At 39.6% G+C, this 22531-nt stretch overlaps 2 protein-coding genes across 8 annotated transcripts in view; one reads left to right on the top strand and one right to left on the bottom strand.

The window, feature by feature from the left end:
* The window catches only part of MBD5 (methyl-CpG binding domain protein 5), a 400595-nt gene extending 385730 nt beyond the window's left edge, over positions 1–14865 (bottom strand). The window contains exon 1 of the mRNA XM_060178085.1: positions 14156–14865. The gene's annotated coding sequence lies outside the window, so the exon portion shown is untranslated. The remainder of the gene's footprint in view (positions 1–14155) is intronic.
* Positions 14866–15111: 246 nt separating this feature from the next.
* The window catches only part of ORC4 (origin recognition complex subunit 4), a 60874-nt gene continuing 53454 nt past the window's right edge, over positions 15112–22531 (top strand). For 6 of the 7 annotated variants that reach the window (XR_009546001.1, XM_060178090.1, XM_060178088.1 and 3 more), the window contains exon 1: positions 15112–15270. The gene's annotated coding sequence lies outside the window, so the exon portion shown is untranslated. The remainder of the gene's footprint in view (positions 15271–22531) is intronic. The other variant, XM_060178086.1, reaches the window with a different exon arrangement.

The following is a 22531-nucleotide window of genomic DNA, read 5'->3' as shown; positions in this document are numbered from 1 at the left end:
AGGGGAGGGGGTGGGATATGGAGATTGGGTGGTGGGAATTGTGTGGAGTTGGACCCCTCCTACCCTATGGTTTTGTTAATTAATCCTTTCTTAAATAAAAAAATAAATAAATAAAAAACATTAATTCCCCAATAAAAAAATAGTAAAAATAAATAAATAAATAAATAAGAAATAAAAAAGGAAGAAGGAAGGAAGGAAAGAAGGGAGGAAAGAAGGGAGGGAGAAAGAAAGAAAGAACCATCACCACTAAACACCGAATCAGTGACCATTCTAGAAATTTATAAGGAAATTACTATGGAACGTATCAGGTCCAAGTGCAAGATGGTGGAAATGGAACTAAGTTGACTGTGAGAGTGTTTTGCAAACACCTGTCATGGGGGAGAAGAGAAACTGACCTTATGAGTCAACAAATATATTGTAAACCACAAAGCACCCAATAAAATGAAAACTAAATAAAAATCATTGAATTTTTCTGGTAAAAAATATAGTCACATATTATTGATAGCACTCTAATTTAAAAATATATATCTTCAATTAAAGAGTGGCATAGTAATTTACATGATTAATTCAACTTGAAATAAAAGTAGTAAAATGGGTAAAACATGTTTTTATCATTTTATATTTAGATTTTCTGTATCAGTAAAATTGATAGTTTTAATTGTGGGTTATTCCACACTTAAACTGGGGACCACCCTAGGTATAAATGCTAATTATGAAAGGAGAAGCAGGACCCCAATTAACATTCTTATATACTTTCCTGTTTAAATATAGTTTAACATTTCCAGCTCCTATTTAGAACACACTTGCTGCAGGCTCCAAGCATCATACATAATAGTTATTCACTTCCTAATTTTTGATGAAACTGAGGTCATTGTTTCTTTTCACTGTTTATTGTTTTCTTTCTTTTTTATTGCCACCAGGGTTATTCCTGAAGGAATCGATCACTCTAACAGCCATTCAACTTTCTTTCTCTCCTTTCTTTCTTTCTCTTTTTCTTTTTAATTGGACAGAGAAATACTGAGAGTGAAAAGGGGGATGGGAAGAGAAAAAGACACGTGCAGCGCTGCTTCAGCACTTGTGAAGCTTCCCCCTCTGCAAGTGGTGTCCAGGGCATGAAGCTGGCTCCTTGAGGAAGATAATGTGCGCTCACCTGGTTTTGCTACTGTATGTTCCCGTTTCCATTTCCTTTCTAGGCTGCACTCTAGAAACATAAGTTTGAAAACATAAATATGTTATATTATATCTAGTTTTCTAATTTAGCAGGTTACCCTGAATTTAAATCCTAGCTTAAAAACCGATAAAAATAAATTTCCAGGAAGTCAGGCAGTAGCTCAGCGTGGCGCAAAGCTCAAGGACCCGCATAAGGATCCCGGTTCAAGCTCCCTGTGCCCCACCTGCGGGGGGGGGGGGGGGGGTGTCGCTTCACAGGTAGTGAAGCAGGTCTGCAGATGTCTTATCTTTCTCTCTCCCTCTGTCTTCCCCTTCTCTCTCCATTTGTCTCTGTCCTATCCTACAGTGAGGACAACATGAATAACTACAACAATAAAAAACAAGGGCAACAAAAGGGAATAAGTATTTTTAAAAGTTCTTTAAAAAAAAAAATACATAAATTACCCCCAGTCCATTGTCTCATAGAAAGCTTTGTCCTTACCTGAGTCTCTCAACTATGACAACTTTTCCCCCCAAAAGCACTGCTTAGATCTGGCTTTTGATGATCTGGGAATTGAATTTGGGAACTCTGAGCCTCAAGGCATGAAAGTTATTTGCCTAACCATTATGGTGTCTCCCCAGGCCTCTAACACACTCATTTACTTACCTTTATCCCCCTCCTTTCCTCTCCCCTCCTCTTCTTTCCTTACATCCATCCTTTTCCTTCCTTCCTTTCTTTTTTCTTTCTCTCTCTCTTTTTTTTTGCAGTACAGTGAGAAACACATGTTGTAGTGTGAAGAAAATACTTAAACTTCAGGACAGAGTATGTTCAATGTGCTTTTTGAATATATGTTCTTCAATTGCCTAGATTTTGCATCCTTTTAGATAAGAGTAGATCAGACTGTATCAAGTTATAATTGTTAGCACATACTCAGTTTTCTGCAAGGTATTCAAGAGATATATTTAGCATTTAAACTAGCACTGTAATTTTCCTAGGTCATTCTTTTCCTCTTTTAAATACTGAAATATATTTTTCATTATAAAATTTCTAAGTGAAAATAAGCTTAGTTTAAAATAAATCCAACTAAGGACAATATATACAGATCACTGACTTTTTCAATCTCTCAGCATCAATATCATTCTTTTTATACAACAAGTGTATAATTTGGTATATATTTTCCTGAACAGTTCTTTTATTTATTTATTCATGAGAAAGCTAGGAGACAGAAAGAGAGAGAAAGAACCAGACATCACTCTGGTACATGTACTGTCAGAGATTGAACTCAGGACCTCATGCTTGAGAGTCCAATGCTTTATCCACTGCACCACCTCCTGGACCACTCCAGCGCAATTCTTAGTGTACTGACACAAATGTAAGACATATGTAAATGAAATATATATAGTAAATGTAGTGCTATAGGATAAAATTTATATTATGTATACTTTATTCCTAATATTGTCATTTTTACATAAATTGGATCACTCTGACTTATTTTGAAGATTTTTAAAGAACAATTTAAAGATTTTGTTTATTAATAGTAGATAGAAGGAAAGAGAGAAAAAGAACCAGACATAATGCTAGTACATGTACTTCCAGAAAATGAACTCAGACCTTATCTTTGAGAGTATCATCTACTGATCAGCCTCATCCACTGCACCAGCTACCTAACTGCTTGACTTGTTTTCAACCTAGATTATCTCAGATGGCTTTCATTTGTTCAACCTACAAAGCCAAATTTGACCATAGGTAGTGCTTCTTCATCTTCAGAGATTATAGGCAATACTTTGTATTTTTCTATCCAAATGTTAAAAAATAGTTTATTTCAGTGACCAGGAAAATGAGTAATGCAATTTTCCCACTGAAATAGCTCTTAACTAAAAGTGTTTTTTAGCAATGTAGCATGTGGGAGTTGGGCGGTAGCACAGCGGGTTAAGCGCACATGGCACAAAGCAAAAGGACCAGTGTAAGGATCCCGGTTTGAGCCCCCGGCTCCCCACCTGAAGGGGAGTCACTTCACAAGCGGTGAAGCAGGTCTGCAGGTGTCTATTTTTCTCTTCTCTGACCTTCCCCTCATCTCTCCATTACTCTGTCCTATTCAACTACGACATCAATAACAACAACAATAACTACAACAATAAAACAAGGGCAACAAAAGGGAATTAAAAAATCTTTAAAAAATAAAATAAAAATTTAATGTGCTATAGAATGTATTACTGCAATAAAATGTACATATAAGACCTGGGAGAAATATAACCAGTAAAACACTGAACTACGATATACAAGGTCCCAGATTTAGTCACTGGTATCACATTTTCTCTCTCTCTCCCTCCATCCCACTCTTTTTATTTAAAACTTTATTAGTGACTTAAAATTGATTTACAAAAATTATGTGATGACAACTATGTGATGATTTAAAAAACTATATGATGTCCCATACCATTCCAACCACAAGAGCTCTGTGTCCCATTCTCTCCTCTGGAAACAACAGCAGTTTTCCCAAGGTCACAGATACAGACTGACTCATTTCTATAACTATATATAGCTATCCATTATTTGCCCATTTTTTTTTTCTGTGGTCCTGCCTTCTCTTCCTTTCTTTTTTTAAACCACAGCACTGCTCAGCTCTGGCTTATAGTGGAGCAGGGAATTGAACCTGGGACTCTGGAGCCTCAGGAATGAGAGTTTCTTTGCATAACCATTATGCTATCTACCCCACCCCTTCTCTTCTAAGTCACACATACACCTATTGCATCTTCCAAATAGCTTTCCTTTTTTCTTCTTCTCTCTCCAGGTCCGATGGAACTGGAGTTCAGAGCCCTCTGGTCATTTTAACATTTCTCGCCCTTTGGGAGTATGAACCAAAAATTTTTATGGGGTGCAGAAGATGAAAGTTCTGGCTTCTGTAATTGCTTCTCTACTGGACATGGGCGTTGGCAGGAAAATCCATACCCCAGACTGTTTGTTTTTTCCTAGTGGGGTAGGGCTCTGGGATACATTCCTCCATCCCTTTTTCACATAAAAACATGGAAATTACTAGAAATTTTAAATTGTACAATTCAAATAATTTTTAGACTGAAGAAAATTATGTGATAGCAGAGGCAGTTCTAAAGAAATGATTTTAGAGTTCTTAATAGCTAAAAGTTTGGATTGGGAAGATGTTGTTTTCGACGGGTTATGTTGTTTTCGCCGGGCTGGCTTCACGGGCGGGTAACAGACGACCAGGGACTCATGGTTGAGCTGTAGGCAGTATCTCTTTATTCATGCAGGACGCAGCACAATCTAAGCCGAGCTGAGCTAAACTAAAGGTACTGTAAAACTCACAATGCTGTCTTTATATATACTTGCGAAGTAGGGTGGAAACAGGATGTGACATAGAGAGGGTGGAGAGAAAACTGAGTGGTGAAAATCAGAGTGTGACAAAGAGGGGGCAGATTAGGCAAGAATCCTATCACTGAACCACAAATGCTCTGGAGGGAGGGTGGAACTTGTTAACAGTGGTTATGTAAATAGAATTAAGCAGGGGGGATTTAAACCAAATGAAACAGAAGGGGTCTCATGCATACCAACAGGAAGATACCATAATGCTTAGGCTTTGCATAAGCATTATGCCTGAAATTTCAAAATCCCAGGTTCAATCCCCTGTACCACCATAAGGCAGAGGTGAGCAGTACTCTGAACAAACAAAGCACTAAAACTTTATCAACATGTTAGAACAGAAGCCACAAACATCAGGAGCTTTAGATGAGAAAAACAACAGAAGATTAAATTAACATTTGCATCATGTATAACTAGTCTGCTCTCATACACATAAGAATACTGAAGCAGTATGAACAATTTTTATATTTTTTTTCTAAAAGCCAACATTATTATGCTTTTAAAACTGGAATCAGGAATCAATGAAATAGGAAACCAACATCAACCATGGACTTTATTAATCTTAAGAAAACTAAACTGGACCATTAAAGTAAGCTATGTAATATTATAAACAGCTAGGCTTTATGACTAACCAAATCAACTGTCAAAGGGAAAACTATGCTATCTATCTATGGTGGAATATAAATGCCATTCTTGAATTACACACACACACACACACACACACACACACACACACACGCCTTCCAACTGAAAATAAGCATAAGTAGGGACATGATTTAGCAAAATCCATGGGTATACAGAATCATCATTGCCATCATTACAGGCAATATTTGTAGCTGGATCACACGTTGTGAAGTATAGTGAACTAAACACTGCAGCTTTAACAAAAGTTAGAATGTTATAAACAAGTTAGATGTCTGGCTCTGGACTTGCATTCTAATACCATCAGCAGAACAGTGATGGAAAGCATAAACAAACCTTTTAACTGGATTACAGTCTCTAAAATGGCCAAGAAATACTTCAGCAAAAACTCCGTGTGTCAACTATGGTAGGAAAATAATTGTGGAATAATATTAATAGTCTAACTTTCTGACTGAATTTGACAATCTGGAGTAGGGCACCAAAGTAAAAACCCTGGGTTGAGGGTGAGGGTGGATGTTCAGCTTCACAGGGCGGGGAATATAATAAAAAAAAAAATAGTCTGTTTCTTTCATCATTGGAACATTATTGCTTTTCTGAATACTTTGATGTCATTTAATACACACGAATGATAACATTTAACTTTCAAATTAGAAAAAATATTACTATCTTACATAGCAGTTGTTTTTAGATCATTATATCCTAAATAAGGAGGGTACTGAAATTCAGTGCTTTTTAAAAATTTAATTTACTTCTGTTTATCTTTTAAATATTTATTTATTTACTTATTACCAGAGTACTGTTCAGCTCTGGCTTATGGTGGTGCGGGAGATTGAACCTGGAACTTTAGAGCCTCAGGCATGAGAGTCCATTTGCATAACCATTATGCTGTCTACCCTCTGCATTTTTTTAAACACCTTCTTCTGTAACTTTTTTATTATATTTATTTACTTACTGATAGAGACAACCAGAAATCGAGAGGGACGGGGGTGACAGAGAGGGAGAGTGAGAGAGACACCTGCAACACTGCTTCACCACTGGTGATGTTTTCCCCCTGCAGGTAGGGACAAGGGGCTCCAAGCCAGGCCTTTGCACATTGTAACATGTGCACTCAACCAGTTGCATCACCACCCAGCCCCAGTGCTTTATTTTTATTTTTTGCTGAATGTGGAATACTTCCCTTCCCCACAATCAGTAAGTATATGTTTATAATATAATTACAGTTAGATACTAGAAATATTAAAAATATATAGAGTTGATTGACATTCAACAGACTAGCAAGTACTTTTGGAGTCAAGGTACATGAAAATAATAGTTTGGATAAATCTAGGTGCAACACTGGTTTCGGGGGTCGGGCGGTGGCGCAGCGGGTTAAGCGCATGTGGCGCAAAGCGCAGGGACCCGCGTAAGGATCCCGGTTGGAGCCCCCGGGTCCCCACCTGCAGGGGAGTCGCTTCACAGGTGGTGAAGCAGGTCTGCAGGTGTCTATCTTTGTCTTCTCCATTTCTCTCTGTCCTATCCAACAACGAATTGCATCAACAAGGGCAATAATAATAACCACAACGAAGCTACAACAAAAGGGGGAAAAAAATGGCCTCCAGGAGCGGTGGATTCATGGTGCAGGCACCGAGCCCAGCAATAACCCTGGAGGAGGAAAAAAAAAAAAAAAAGAAACACTGGTTTCCTACATTTTTCATTCTACCTCTGAGATAGACATTAAATTAAAAGATGAATAGCACAAAATCATAAGTCCTAATACTAACACCAAAACAAAATTTTCCCTTTCATAGTTAGAATTCCAGTTGATTGGCAGAAAACTCAGAGAAGCACATATATTCAAGACATTTTCAGCATTCCATGACTTGTGACTGCATTTATAACTAGTTTTGCCCTCTAAAACAATACAGCTTAATAAATTACTCAACGGCACAGAATTTAATTACAAGTTCTCTAAGAAAAGGTTATATAACACTGGAAATAAGGACTCAGAATTAAGTCACTTCCAACTTTGAATAAAATACGTGCTTTTCAACAGTTCTATTATCATTATAGACTTACAAAAGGATGTTATAACAGATAAAGTATACTTTTCAGTTATATCCAGCTACATTACAAGACACACAATCTAGATTGACATGTTTATATGTCTAGTTCTCACTTTGTGTGAAGAATTATTATCAAGCCATTACAACATGAGATCATACTTGAGATAGAAACACCTCAAACAAATGTTTGAGATTTGTAATCTTTAGTTTTAAGTGGACAACCACTAGGTTATTTAAAGAATTTATTTTGGACCAAAGAACTAAGCTATACCACCAATTATTCAGTGTCCGTTTTTCCTCAAGATTACCGCATGGGAGCACTATGAACAGTATTAGGGAAAACTCCATGGATCACATAATGATATGGTAGTGTCTCTCTACCATATAAAATTATCAACTTAAAAATTAACACATAATGCTGCTATGAAAAGAGTTTCTAGTTTTACTGAATGTCAAGTCCTGTCTGCAGTTGTCTTGGCAGAGACAGACTAAATGATTCCACTGCATTTAAACGGCCCATGAACCACAAGTTGCCCACCCCTACTTTAAACAGTACCAACAGGGTACTGGGTGGTAGATAGCTCACTATCAAAGCACTTACTTTATCATGGCTGGTGGCCACCTGCATGGGGGAAGCTATACAGTAGTGAATCAGTGCTGCAGGTGCCTATTACCCCTCGCTTGTCTCTCATACTCTCGCTCCATCTCTCACTCTGTTAAAAAAAAAAAAGTGTGGTCCAGGAGATAGTGCAGTGAATAAAGCCTTCGACTCTCAAGCATGAGATCCTGAGTTCGATCCCTGGCAGCAAATGTACCAGAGTGATGTCTGGTTCTTTCTCTCTCTCCTATCTTCTTCATGAATAAATAAAATCTTTCAAAAAAAAAAGTGTGTTTGGGGAAGGCTGGGTATGTTGGAGTCCTGCAAGTACCAAATCCCACTGAAACCCCTAGTCAATAAAATAAACAAAAGAAGACTAACTATATACAAATAATTTAGAGACCTAGAGAGCCCCAAAAGTTGTTCATTCTTCATCTAAAACTATTTTTAACTTTTAAATAGTGCTAAAAAACTGCTTAAGTAATTGTATCTCTCTACTTATCTATCTATATGTATATCTACAGATGGAGAGAGAGAAGGAAGGACAAACTTTTGGGGTTGACATCTCTCAAACTTTACGTAACAAAAGGCAAATTATTTTGATAATTCCATTCTAGTTAAGAGAGCATCATGTATTCAAATGCCCATCCCCACATGCAGGGAGGAAGCTTCAAGAGCAGTGAAGCAAGTGCTGCAGGTGTATACCTCTGTCTCTCACCTATCTCACCCTGTCCTCTCAATTTCTATCTGTCCTATTAAATAAAGTAGAAAAAAAAAGAAAAGGGAAAACTGGCTGCTTGGAATGGTGGATTTTCATGCAGGCACCAAGCCCCAGAGATAACTCTAGTGACAATAAACAAAACGTGTAATTTTTATCAAAATACAACAATCTGTATTTTGTCAAGCTGTATATTGGTCCTATTTATGTTCCTTATAAAAGACTGAATTTTTGTTTTGTTTTTTTGTATTTCTTTTTATTTATTAATTTATTCCCTTTTGTTGCGCTTGTTCTTTTACTGTTGTAGTTATTGTTGTTATTGATGTTGTCGTTGTCGGATAGGACAGAAGAAAATGGAAAGGGAGGGGAAGACAGAAAAGGGGAGTGAAAGATAGACACCTGCAGACCTGCTTCACCGCCTGTGAAGCGACTCCGCTGCAGGTGGGGAACAGGGGGCAGGAACCGGGATCCTTATGCCGGTCCTTGAGCTTTGTGCCACGTGGCATGTGCTTAACCCGCTGCACTACCTCCAGACTCCCGTTTTTCGGTATTTTTATGACTATCAGACCATCAGCATATTCCATTATAAAATACTGGATCCATGAATTTATAGTTTAACAGATACCCACTAACAAACAAAATTAAAAAACCCTCTTTATTGTGACTGTTGATTTAGAAAAGGTCAAGAATTAACTGTGAAGAAATAATTTACTGCTTTATAATAATAAAATAATGCTTTGTAAATGGAAACAAAGTTCATAAGACCTATGCAAAGTTACAGACTGGTACATTTACCACAGTGCTATAGATACTTAGAATATAACTATGACAATTACTAAAGTAGAAAGTTGAGAATGATGTGGAAGAGATCAGAATTGAACACTCAGTAGTTTATTTACCTACACAAAAATATTGCAACAGTAGGAGATTTCCTCTCTTAAAGCTGTGACCAATGTTATTCTACAGAGTAAACATTAAGAAGGAAGGAAAGTCAGAAAATCTTTTTCTCAAATTATTTTAAAGTACATAGGAAAGTCATAATGGAAACTAAGACAGTGTTCTTTGTTTTTCAAACACTCATCTACTAAGAAACTGCTAACTCGATTTACTAGTTAAAGGGACAATATAATAAAAAGATTAAAAACTGCAACTGGTTGAAAACTAGAACTCAGAAGTTTCTTATGAGGAGCTTTAAAAAAACATTGTATATATATTTAAAAAATCTAAAACTAAGTTGCTTATACTAAAATTACTTCCTAATAGTTATAGCTATTGTAGTAGGAAATAACAAAAGTTTGAAATAATATTCAATGTCTTTTAATTAATTATGAAAAATAACCTGCTATATGGGTTAAAAAAATTGACAATGATGTTTGGAGTTTGGTAGGATTTGGTAGGATTAATTAAATGAATCCTTTAATTAGTAAACAGTTGGTCATCTTTGAATAAAACTAAATAGCAATAAGATGCTAGCAATCATAGTCACATAAACTATTTTCATGGTAAAAAATTAGTGAGTTATATATACAAAATAAAACTCCCAGATTCCAGTAATGAGTAGAATTTTTACTACTTCCATAAAACACTTCAACATTCTTATTAAACATGCATCTTCTACCTCATAGTATTCATTAATGTAAAACTCATTTAGGCAGAAACATCAAAGATATGACTGACAATTTTGAGTAATACAATGACAATACTCTTTACATTAAAATATAAGGACCATCTTGGCTTTTCGGATGCCTAACACAGTGCCTGACAGAGATGCTCAATAGATGGTTAATGAAAGTTAGGTAAAATCTGTTTTGCACATACATTCAAAATCCAGACAAATTTGTAAAGGCACATATGCTGTACATGATAGGCTTTCTGGCTGACATCATGGGGTCCCAGTGATTGATGACTAGTGGTACATCTTCATATCCATAGAAAACTGCAAAGCTGATAACTGTCTAGGTAAAGGACCAAAAAAACAAAGTCAGGGTAACATATCACCTAAATAATAGTTGCTTTACAGAATTGGTAAAAGTGGCCTAATATTTAACAACCTATTTCACCAGACACTCAATGAAATGAAATTTAAATGTGTATTAACCATTTGTGGGAATACTTTAAATTGTTATTTGGATCATCACTCACTCAAAATGAAATCACTTCTAATCAAACTGCATCCTATACAAGGTTTAGAGGAAATTTGTTTTTACTTCTTAGGATGGGTATTAGACTGTTAATAAGACTCATTTTGAATATTAGAAAGTGAGAGTCACAGTTTTAAGATAAAGACAAGCAAATTCATGATAGTGAAGCAAAGGAAGTGAGAAGAAAGCACAAAAAAGGAATGAATTCTACATATAGGTATAAAGAGATTTAAATATGCCCAAGTCTTCTGTCCATTAAGATAAACAATCAGTAGTTTATCATGTATCAGATGCTGCTATGAAGAACAGAAATGTTGTGATATGATATGTCTTTGGATTTAATTAATTCATAGAGCAATATTCATAAACATTTTCAACACAAAATGACACACGCATATATGTGATAGAATAATATGAAGTATATTCACCAATTAAATGAAAGTGGCAGGGAAATGAGCATTACGGAAAGCTGAAATAATTATCAAAATGGCAATAAGTGAAAATAAGGGGAATCATTAAGAAATGGAAAATTGAAGAATTATAAGTGGGTAGAACTAAGGCATTACAGCTTAATATTCTTAGAATATACAGTCATGAAAAATCCTTTTTTTTTTTTTTTTTTTTTACCAGAGCAATGCTCAGCTCTGGCTTGTGGTGGTGTGGGGAATTGAACTAGGGACTTTGGAGCCTCAAGCATTAGAGTCTCTTTGCATAACCATGATGCTATCTCCCCCGATGCCATTCACGAAAAATCCTTAAATGCCATACACAGAAATGTACATGACAGTTTTATTTCTGTGAAAATGTAGTACTTTAGTATAGTGAATGTCCAGAGACCTTAACTGTTCCATGTTCTACCTTCTTACAGACTTTAGTGAATTTTTCAAATCTTCTTAAATTCAGTAATAAAAAAAATGAATAGCTGGACAAAGAGGCCGTCAAGAAAACAGCCAATTCAAAATTACAAATCTACCCTCTAACCTAAGGGGTAAGGCAGTAGTGTACCCAGTAGAGCACATATTACCACGGGGAGGCGGGCTTTAAGAGTGGTGAAGCAAGTGCTACAAGCCTCTCTCTCCCTCTCCCTCTCTCTCTCCCTCCCATACCCCCCTTCAATTCTCAATTTCTGTCTCTACTATAAAAAAAAAAAAAAGGCTGCCAGGAGTGAGTCACCAATCCCCAGCATTAGCCCCCACAGCAGTAAATTTATTAGATACTTAAAGGTTTTCTACAAGTTAATCTTTATTCAATTTATAGGAAGTCTAGAATCTTCAAACCACTAAAGGGTTACCCTGAGTGAGTAGGATAAGGAATGTTTCCAGTGGAAAACAAAAGCAAACTAAATAAAGGTATTATATTTAAGACTGTAAATTTTCCCTCAGCTGCCTACTAGGCAACTGCCACCCCAATTATCTACACAATTGGCTTTACTTGAAATTGATTTCTTCACTAAGTTCACCTCTCTAGCTTTTCCATGAAGGTGGCTGAGGCATAAAGGTAAGCACAAGAAATCCTATGCAGACCTGAAACTCCAGTATTGATGCCGAGAGAAAATCCTGAGCTTTAAGAACACCAACTGCACCTCAAAGAAAGGTAAGACACTATGCAAATTAGCAACAGACAGCAGGGAGAGAAAACCTTATCGTTTATCGCTATAGCTTTCTCTTCCCAGTGTCTACTTTTGCATACAGTTTGTAATTAAACATTTTACAGAGTGTGTGACCACATAGGCAATGTTTATCTATCACAAAATCTGAAGTATATTATGTTCGGTTTCACTAACAAAAATGAAAACAAATAAAGTAGCATTTTTAATCATCTTTATACCAACTATATTGTTCAAGATTTTCCTTTAATCTTTTCTAGGTGATCTAACTGCTGTTTTTACATTCCTAGTCTGATGACACAATTGCTACTTTATGAAAGAATATTTTTGCTAACATAAATTATAGGATTCGAGATACCAGTGCAGTTACCAAACACAGGATTGAAGGTGTAGAGAGGGAGAAAAATATATATATATGTGTGTGTGCGCATATACATCTTCCAGGAAAGGATAAAGAAATGTATGTATGAAACAAACATCACTTTCCAGTGCAAGCTCTCGTCAAAGGCCTACATGAGAAACATACTCTAGCGTTTGTGAAATAAGATTCAGCACTAAACATGCAAACTGTTCTCTTAACACCACCACATAAAAATAGAGAATAGTGATGTCTATCAGGGCTTAATTCGATAAATCTAAATCTGGATTTACCTTTCCAATAAAAGCGCAATGAATACAATAACTTGAACTTCTTGCTATGACTCATATTACAGAAATTTCTCTCCTCTCACATTTTGATACAATACCCCTAAAAGATCGAAAACTCGTCTTAATGTGCCACAGGAAATAAATAATTCACTTAAAACTGAAAGTGGTACCAGTCCAGCAAACTATTGATGGAGAGGCTTGGCCTTTCATGAAGGTAGAACAACATAAAGTTTTTAATGGGGATTTACTTGTGCAGACAAGTTACAAAGATGAGAAAAATGCCCAGATCAATTATGAAATAGCTAATAGTCTCATTCCGGGGAAAATAAACAGAACGAACTGTGTGGAAGGGAGACAATACCATTGATATTTACACTTGAAGCATCTGAAGCTTGAAACTTAATATGCTGATGTAGGAAATATATACATATATGTGTGTGTGTGTGTTTTCTTCTTTTTTTTTTAACCAATAAACGCAATAAGTCAGAACCTAAGCAGAGAGGCCTCTATCAACTAAAGATCTTGAAAATTTTTCTAGGCAAGTCAGACAAAACGCGAAGAAAATTAAATCCAGAAAGCAAAAGCCAATCAAGTCAGTTCCAACACTGAAGTCCATCTCCAAATCACATACAGAAGCAGTCAGGTCTGCAAACGGATCAGCAGTTCCAATACAATCCAGACCCCGACATTTTCCCACCCTGAAACAAATGCAGTGGAGCTTTTTTTTTTTCCTTCCTCCCCCCCATCCCAACCAGGGAAAAGAGGGAAGGCAAAAAAAAAAAAAAAAGTCTCCCCCCTCCAAAAAAAAAATTTTTTTTTTTTTTTAAAAGTGACATCCAGAAAGTGTGTCTCTTCTTTCTGTCTCTCTGCCTGGCGCCTCATTGGATGAAGGAGGGGGTTGTTTTTGTAATCGCTCCCCCACTGGAGCAAGACACCATCAAGAGATGCTCGCCCGGAGGAGGAGGAGGAGGAGCAGCAGCAGCAGCGAGAAACCACTTTTGACAACAGCACGTAAAAAAAAAAAAAAAAAAAAAAATGCAAGTGCCCTTCCTCCTCTGACAGGAGGCCCCCGCACACCCTCCCTCCCTCCCTCTCTCCCTCCCACCCCCCAGCGCCACCCCCTCCCCAGCCCCGCAGCTCCGCCGCGTCTGTGCTCTGCCTGCCGCGGCTGCTGTTGCCCTGGAGGAAAAGTCAGAAGCAGGGGAGGGCAGCGAAGCCCCTGCAGACACACTTACCTTTCCTGCCCCCCACTTTTGAGTGCCTTCCCTGGAGCTGTGGAGGATGACACAAAGGGTAATAAAGGGGGTGGAGGAGGAGGAGGAGGAGGAGGCGGCGGCGAGCAGGGAAGTGGCTGCTCCCGGGTGTAGTGCGATGTCTCCAGCCAGGGCCAGGCGGCAGCGGCAGCGGCGGCGGCACCGGCGGCAGCAGCAGCAGCAGCAGCAGCAGCAGCAGCAGCAGCAGCAGCAGAGCAGGGTCTGTGTTGCTAAGAGGCTTTGGGTCTCTTTCTCTCCTCTCAGGGCCAAAGAGGAGGAGGGTGGAGGGGAACTCGGGAGGGAGGCTAGTGGTGGGGTGAGGGGGGTGGGGGGGCAAGAGTCGTGGAGGGGGGTTTTCGAAGAAGAAAAAGAAGAAGAAACTCCTTTTCCTTCTCTCTCAGGCTCCAATCCTCTCTTCTCAGGGCTCCGGGCTGGAGGGTGGGGGAAGGAACTCAGCCGCCTTCCCCCCACCCCCCCCCTCAATTCAAGGTTGAAGTGGGGGTAAAATTAGTGTCCTGTCTCTTTAAAAATAGAAATAAAAGGTGCCCCCCCTCTGCCACCGCCTCTCTCTTCATCATCAGCTGCTGCTGCTGCTGCTGGGGTCTCTGCTTGGGGGGGGAGGGGGGGCTCGGGTAGAAGAGATGGGAGGCATGCACTGCGCATGCCCCTCTCTGACGGGAGGCTGGTTGGTCGAAGGCAGGAGGAGGGGGGAGGGGAGGAAATGAGATGGTTTCCCAGAAGGCTCCGAGGCTTTCGCGACCCGGAAGTCGTTGTAGGCGAGGTAGAGGGGCGGGAGCCCCAGAGGAGGCGGAGGAAGTCGCTCCGCTTTAACCACCCCCCCCCAGCACCCTCCTAAGGAAAAGTGGAGGAACGGAAGTGGGCGGGGCCGGCGGCCGAGAGTGGTCACGTGCTGGGGCTGGAGGGGGGGTGCGGAGGGTGAGAGGCGGTGCGTGCGCGGGGCATGCCGGGACTGGTGGTGCGCTGTGGACAGCTGCAGGTGAACCGCTGCACTGTGTCCCGCGGAGGCGCGACTGCTCGGTGATTCCTGGGGTTCTAGACACCGTCTGTCCGGGTGAGAGCCAGCTTTTCTGGAAGAGGTGAGGTGGGCTAGACTGGCTTCCAGATGCAAGCCGGGGCCTTCTACAGGAAAGGAGCATGGAAGGCGGTGGGGGGATTGAGAGTGCGGGAAGGGGCGGGGGTTGGTATACAGGCTTTTCTCTAGGCCATGCAGGGCCTGCACCTGGCGGACTCCTTGAGGTCTCTGGCTTCCATATGACCCTGCAGACGAATCTCTGACCAAGCAGCGCGTTTCCAAGGACCCCGAGGAACGTAGATCTGCAGCCCGAGGTGGCTGTGGACTGCGATGGCCCGGGGAGAATGGAGACGCTATCTCTGGGGCCTTGGCTGATGGCTCCTTTCGCCCCGAGCTGGCGAGCTGCCCTGGGAGAGAGATGAGCTCCACGTGTGAATTGGGACACCTCCTGGCATCCCGTGCATCGCTTTTCTTGGGCATGGTGGTCCTCCTTCCTTCCCTTGCTGCCCTTCCTGGAATTCTGCAGTGACTTTGGAGAGGGAGCAGACAGGGAAGGCTCGATGAATATTTAGGTTGATGACGAGGGAAAGTCGGATCTCTTCAGAGCTTTCCTTTTCTTGTAGTGCCGATGAGATTCTTATTTTCGAACGGGGGTCTGTTCGGTTCCTGTGCATCACTAGTCTCGGATTTGGACCCTTTTGATTTCTCGAAGGCTGTGTATTTTTGCTGGGAATCGTGTTTCTCTTACGATCAGAACGAAATCAAAATAAGAAAGGAGTCATATAGGTTTGCTTTGGGAAAACTTTTTTAGTCAAAGAGCACTCTTTGCTTTTCTTTTCTTATGCTTTTTAATTATTAGTGACTTACTAATTACAAGATAACAAGAGCTTACACACAGTTCTATGTCCCGCCGTTGGAAACTGCAGCGGCTCTGCCAAGGTCAGATAGATATGGCTTGGCTGTTATTTCTATAACTGTGTGTTTGTTTGTGTAACCCCTCCTTTTTTTTTTTTTTTTTAACTATGAACCTGACTTCTCTTGCTTCCTAAGTCACACCTACACCTATTAACATCTTCCGAGTATCTTTCTTTTTCCTCTTTTTTCTCCCGTCCCTGATGGAATTGGAGTTCAGAGCATTCTGGTCATTTTCCCCTAACATTTCTCCCCTCTTTGGGAGTATAGACCAGAGAGACTGTGTTTCTTATATTCATTCAACTCATATAGTCCTACGTAGAAACACTCCCATCTTTCAGTTGTATCACCCGTGAATAATAAAGTTTAAGACATAAGAACCTGAGGAGCTATGTAACTATTGTGTTACTTAATTTTGTAATGGGTCCTTCAAGCTACACTATAGCAAAGCTACTTATTGTCTAAATTTTACCTCTCATGTTTTGGCAATGGACACTAATTTATGTATCTTTTCCTAGTATTTACTACTTCATGTAGCGCAGTAAACTTATTGAGCAGAATGAAAATGAGACTGCTATGCTTGAACTATAATATTATCTTCATTTCATTACTTTCCTGCCAGAGAATTTTAAGTTGCTAACGTGTATTATTATATTTCTGTTGGGTATCTCTGTTCTCTGCCATCAGTTCACACTCCTTTATATTGGCCACTTGGTTTTATATTTCTTCATGTACTTTGAGTTTCCTTTAAGGATCTTTGTTTTTTCTTTTGCTCAAATGCTCTCTGTAGAAAGTCCTTATTGCCAAGGCTGGTGGTGGAGCACCTGGATGTGCACACATGTTACAATACACAAGAGTTTACTACTCTCGGCTATTTTAATTTATAGAGAGAGACGGGGTGGGGGCAGGCAGTGGCACACTTGGTTGAGTGCACATGCTGCAGTGCACAAAGACCCGGATTCAAGCCCCGAGTTCCCATTTTCAGGGAGAAAGCTTCACGAGTAGTGGTGAAGTGCAGTGCTGCAGATATCTCTCTTTCTCCATATATATGTATGTGTGTGTGTGTATCTTTTTCTCCTTTTAGCTCTTAGTTAGCTCTTAGTTTCACTCTGCCTCTATCCAATAAATAAGAGAGAGAGAGAGGACAAAGGTGAGCAGGGGTGGTGATAGTACAATGCTTATACACAAGACTTTGATGCCTGAGGCGCCAAGGTCCCCAGTTCAATCCCCAGCATCACCACAAGCCAGATATGAGAAGTGCTTTGGTCTTTCTCTCTTTCATCTCTTTCTTTAAATGATAAATAGATAGAGAGAGAGAGAGAGAGAGAGAAGGAGAGGCACCACATCCCTTGAGGTGCCATAGCAGCTTCCATGCTATGCCTGTGCTCAAAACTGGGCCACATACAGAGCGCAGCATAAATCCTGTCCAGCGCTCTCTCTGATCCTGCTCACTGACTTTGTATCCTATATGTTCATTATATTGACTTGTTAGGAATTTTGTTTGGTTGGTTTTTTAACAGAGACAATGAGGAAGAGTCGAGGATGGGGATAGTGAGCAAGATAACACAGCACTGAAGCTTCCTTCCCTGTGGTAGTAGCTGGCCTCAACCTGGGGCTCGAGTTGGCAAAGCACCACTGTATTTTAGTGAGCTGTTTTATCAGGTGGAGTTTTCTGTGTATTATCACATCATCCAAAATTGTCATCGTTTCTTTTTCCTGTTGTGGATTTGAAACACTTGTAGTTGTTTTTCTTGCCCAATTACTATTCTTCTTCTAGCGTTTGCCCCCAATTACTATAACTAGGACTTTCAAATCTATATTGAAGAATAATGGTGAGAGTGAGCAACCAAGTCTGTTACGGATCTTAGATATTCCCTCCCTCTCTCTCTCTTTCTCTCTCTCTCTCTCTCTCACGACTTGCATATGTACAATTCACCACTGCCGGGCCACTTTTTTTATTCAAAGAGAAAGAATATACTTAGCACCAGAGTTTCCTCTGTTGCCCCGGCACTCCCCTATGCTGCCTAGGCTCAAGCTAGGTACACACTCTGCCCAGTGAGCTGTCTATCTGGCAGAGATTTTTATTTTTTCACATTTTTTAAAAGTACAATATAATTTATTTACTTATAAATCAGGAATTGAAAAGCATGACACTAATAGTACTGAATACAATCTTTTAGTTTTCTTCCAATTTGGTCTGATAATACAAAGATGAAATCTGCTTTATAACCTATAATATTTAAAGCTCTTAACTATTTCTATGCCTCCATATTGTGTGTGTGTGTGTGTGTGTGTGTGTGTTGGGGGAGGGGGGTCCTCCAAGACCTGACACATTCACAACTTCACCATTTTTCAGACAGTGAGAGAAAGACAGAAAAGATGAGGCACCACAGCACAGAAGCTTCCCTGTCTTCCCTCTGTGTGATAACACTGGCCGAGTGCCGTAAAAGGAAGTCTAACCTAGGTCATTCTCCATAGAGCAGACACTCTTCTTATTTCTAAATAGTATGTCGTTGCATTTTGACTGTTTCTACACTAGGCATTGTTTTTTGAGCTCCTTCAGTGGGTGTTCAAAGTTAAACTTTAAACATCAGACTATCTTCTGTTCATGTGTCTCTAGTTTGGACCAGTCGCTGTGTCTCCACCCCAGTCCCCATGCAACCTCTATCCTGTGCATGCTCTTACATATTTCACTCGATCCCTTGCTCTGCACACCACCCTGGTTCAAGCCCCCAGCACACAGACCACTGGGGAAAGCTTTGGTCTGGGTGTCTCTCCTTTTCTGTCCCTGCCTCTCCTCTGTCTTACTTTCCATGTAAAAAACTGAAGGGGTTTTATGTTAGACAAGATCTGAAGGCATTGTTATTCTCACTATTTTATAATTTTCTATTTTCGCCTCTTGGAGTCTCTTCACTCTTTTCATATGGAGCTTTTAAAAGTCTTCTCTGATAGTCAATATTCTGAAATGTTAGTAGTGACAGTTTATAACTTAGAAGTCTATATGTTTTGCTATGCGTTTCTTGGATTTTTACCCACTGGCAACACTCTCTCTCAGCTTTGAGAAACTTTCTGTAATTTCCTTTCCCTCTTTAGTTTTGAAACTGCAGTTAGATTTTATGGTAGCTCTGTCTCTTTTCTCCCATTTTTCATCTTTTGTTTCTATAGTTTCTGGGAAATTATTTGATTCCTCAGACCCTGAGACTTTAATTTTTTTTTTCTTCTTCTCTGACAATATTTATTATCATATTCTTAATTACCAAAATCTTGTCCTTTTTATGGTATCATGATGTTTTCTTTATGAATGATGCAATTTGGTTTTGTTTGTTTGGAGTTATTTCTTCTTGTTTGCTTTATTTCTTTCCATTGAAATTTTTTTTAAAATACCAATAAGACCATAGGGTAAGAGGGGTACAGTTCTACACAGTTCCCACCACCAGAGTTCTGTATCTCATCCCGTCCTTTGAAAGCTTTCCTATTCTTTATCCCTCTGGGATCATGGGCCCAGGATCATTCCAGGGTGCAGAAGGTGGAGGAAGGGCTGGCTTCTGTAATTGCTTCTCCACTGAACACGGGCATTGGTGAGTTGATCCATACTCCCAGCCTAGCAGTGGCACACGGAGTTCAGTGCACATAGTACTTTGCTTTTTGTTATTCTTTTTGTCGGTACTTGTTTCACTCTTTCACTTTAGGGTCTGTTCTGTAATCTTAATCCTTTTTTTTTTTTTTTTTGCCTCTAGGGTTATCACTGGGGCTCAGTGCCTGCACTGTGAACCCACTGCTCCTGAAGGCCATTTTTTCCCCATTTTGTTGCCCTTGTTATTGTTATTGCTGTTGACAGGACAGAGAGAAATCAAGAGAGGGAGAGAGAAAGAGGCACCTGCAGACCTGCTTCACCACTTGTGAAGCAACCCCCATACAGGTGGGTAGCTGGGAGCTTGAACCAGGATCCTTACGCCTGTCCTTGTGCTTTGTGCCATGTACACTTAACCCACTGTGCTACTGCCTAGCCCCCTGTAATCTTAATCCTTGATGGTGCATTAGAAAGCTATTTCAGGTTTTAGTTGGGCTGGAGTTTTCTAGTTATTGATGGTTGTCACTGTGGAAAGATTTGACTGCTTTATGTTTTTAAAACCCTGGTATCACTTTCTTTAGTTATTTGAAAGACTTTTCTTTTGAGCTGTTAAGATTCATATGAAATGATTTTCAACTATTCCTTCTCTTAAATCAGTGGTTCTCAACTGAGATAACACCCTCACCTGCTCCACCCTACCCCTGGATGTATTTGATTGTCACTGGTGGGTTTTTACTGAAAACTGGTAAGGAGACGCCGCAGGTGCTGTTCAGTATCCTACAGTGCACAGAACAACCCACCATAGCAGTGACTCCTGTGGGCCAAGGTACCGGGAGTGCCTCTCATGAGAAACCTTTCTCCAAGCCTGCTGCCTTTCACTTGATCCTCAGAGCACTGGCAGGGATCTTAGAAATTTCAACAATCAGTGGTTTTAACCCGTGATACTCTCATCTTCTACTATACCTGGTGTCCCTGTTGTGTAGGATTCTTCTTTGTTACTGTCTGTAGAACCCCTTAGGAGTGAGGTGGAAGTTTCCTTTTAATTTTAGCACTCCAGATTTTTTGAGATGGTTTTATCAATGAATTATAGCCCAAATTGGAATACTGATCACTAATTGACCTTGGTGTATATATTTATTCTACTTGGACAGGATTGGTTGATGACACTGAAAAGCTGTGTGTATTTGGCTAGAACTTAAATGGAAAAATAGTGTAGAATTATTTTACTCCCTATCCTTTTATTTCACTTTTTCACACCAAGCCCAAGGTACATATTATCAAATAAGCAGCTATCCTTTTATTCCGGATTCTTAAATCTCTCAATGTATAAATTGAACTTTTGTTAATTTCTTAGTAGTTGCTCTGTACTTTGCAGTCAGGCCAGACATTTCTTTGTGGTGTTTTAGTCAATAGTGGATGATGACTGGGCCCCTGTGATATAATACCTTATAGGTTTTTAGAGTCACACAACAATGAAATTGTCTGATGATATATTTTTCAGAACATAACCCTGTTGTCACTGAAGCATGATTCTATAAGTAATCCAAGTGCACTGTCAAATAGCCTCTAGCAGCAGATGATTCAAATGTTCTATTTCAAGAGTATTCCCAATTCCTCATCCTCATCCCTTGTAGTGCTCTGATCATTCATCTTACTCACCCACAAGCTATGATTACTGAATGTGTTCTTGTTATTCTTTTGAACATTTTTGTTTGCTTTGAATTTATTAATATGAGAGAAAAAGTGAACCAGAGCACACTTACTGCCAAAGGTTGAACACAGGGATCTCATGCTTGCTAGTCCACTGCAACATTTCCCAGACCATTTGAATATTTCTTGAAAGGCAGGTATACTGGCGACAGATCCCCTCAATTTTTAATGTGCTAGAGAAAATTTTCATTTCACATTGGTTTTTGAAGGATGATTTTACTGGATATATTATTCTGTGTTTGCTCCCCAGGTTTCTCCCCCTTCCCCTTGTTAAATCACACTTCATTTTCCTGCTAACTTTGATTCTGAGAAGTCTAATGTAATTATAATCATTGGTCTCTATAGGTAAGGTTGTGTTGTGGTGTTTGGTTTTTTGTCTCTTGCTTCTTCCAGGGCTTCCTCTTTTTGAGAGAGAAGGGGCGGAGAGAGAGGGTGAGAGTTCTACATGAAACAGAAAGAGAAAGACAAGCTAGGGCACTATTAGTACATGCTGTACTAAGGATCAACCCAGGAACTTAAGGTTAGTTATGTCCCTGACCATGCTGTTTGGTTTTCTACAATTTGAATATGCTATATTTGGGTGTAGACTTTTGGTATCTATCCTGCTTGGTGTTCTCTCAGGTTCCTGGACTTCTGTGGTTTGGGAATCATTAGAAAAATTCGTCATTAGACTGTTGTGTTTTTGTTGACCATCCCCAAGGCTTCACTTCCCAAGCTGACTTTTTCAGGTAGAAACAGAGAAAAAAGAAAGAGGGAAGCTTTGAGGAAAGCAGTGAGATGTAGGACTCAAACCTGGGTCCTGGACATGACGAAGCAGACCCACTATTCTGGTGAGACATTTTACTGGCCCTTCCTTTGGTATTTGTATTATACATATAACTTTCCCTATAATTGCTTAGCTATTCTTGGATATTGTGTCATCTTTCTCATTTTATTTTATGATTACAGAAATGCTGTACACACCGTTGGTCTTTGGGTTTGTTGACTTTTGTTTTCTCTTGGGGCATAATTTATTTATTCATGAAAGAGTTAGGAGGAGAGAGAGAGAAAGAACCAGACATCACTCTGGTACATGTGCTGCCTGGGATTGAACTTCGGACCTCACACTTGAGAGTCCAGTGCTTTATCTACT

The sequence above is a fragment of the Erinaceus europaeus genome, chromosome 18, assembly GCF_950295315.1.
Source record: "Erinaceus europaeus chromosome 18, mEriEur2.1, whole genome shotgun sequence".
Taxonomy (NCBI): Eukaryota; Metazoa; Chordata; class Mammalia; order Eulipotyphla; family Erinaceidae; genus Erinaceus; species Erinaceus europaeus.
Note: the sequence above shows the minus strand (reverse complement) of the source record. Positions and strands in the feature narration are given on the sequence as shown.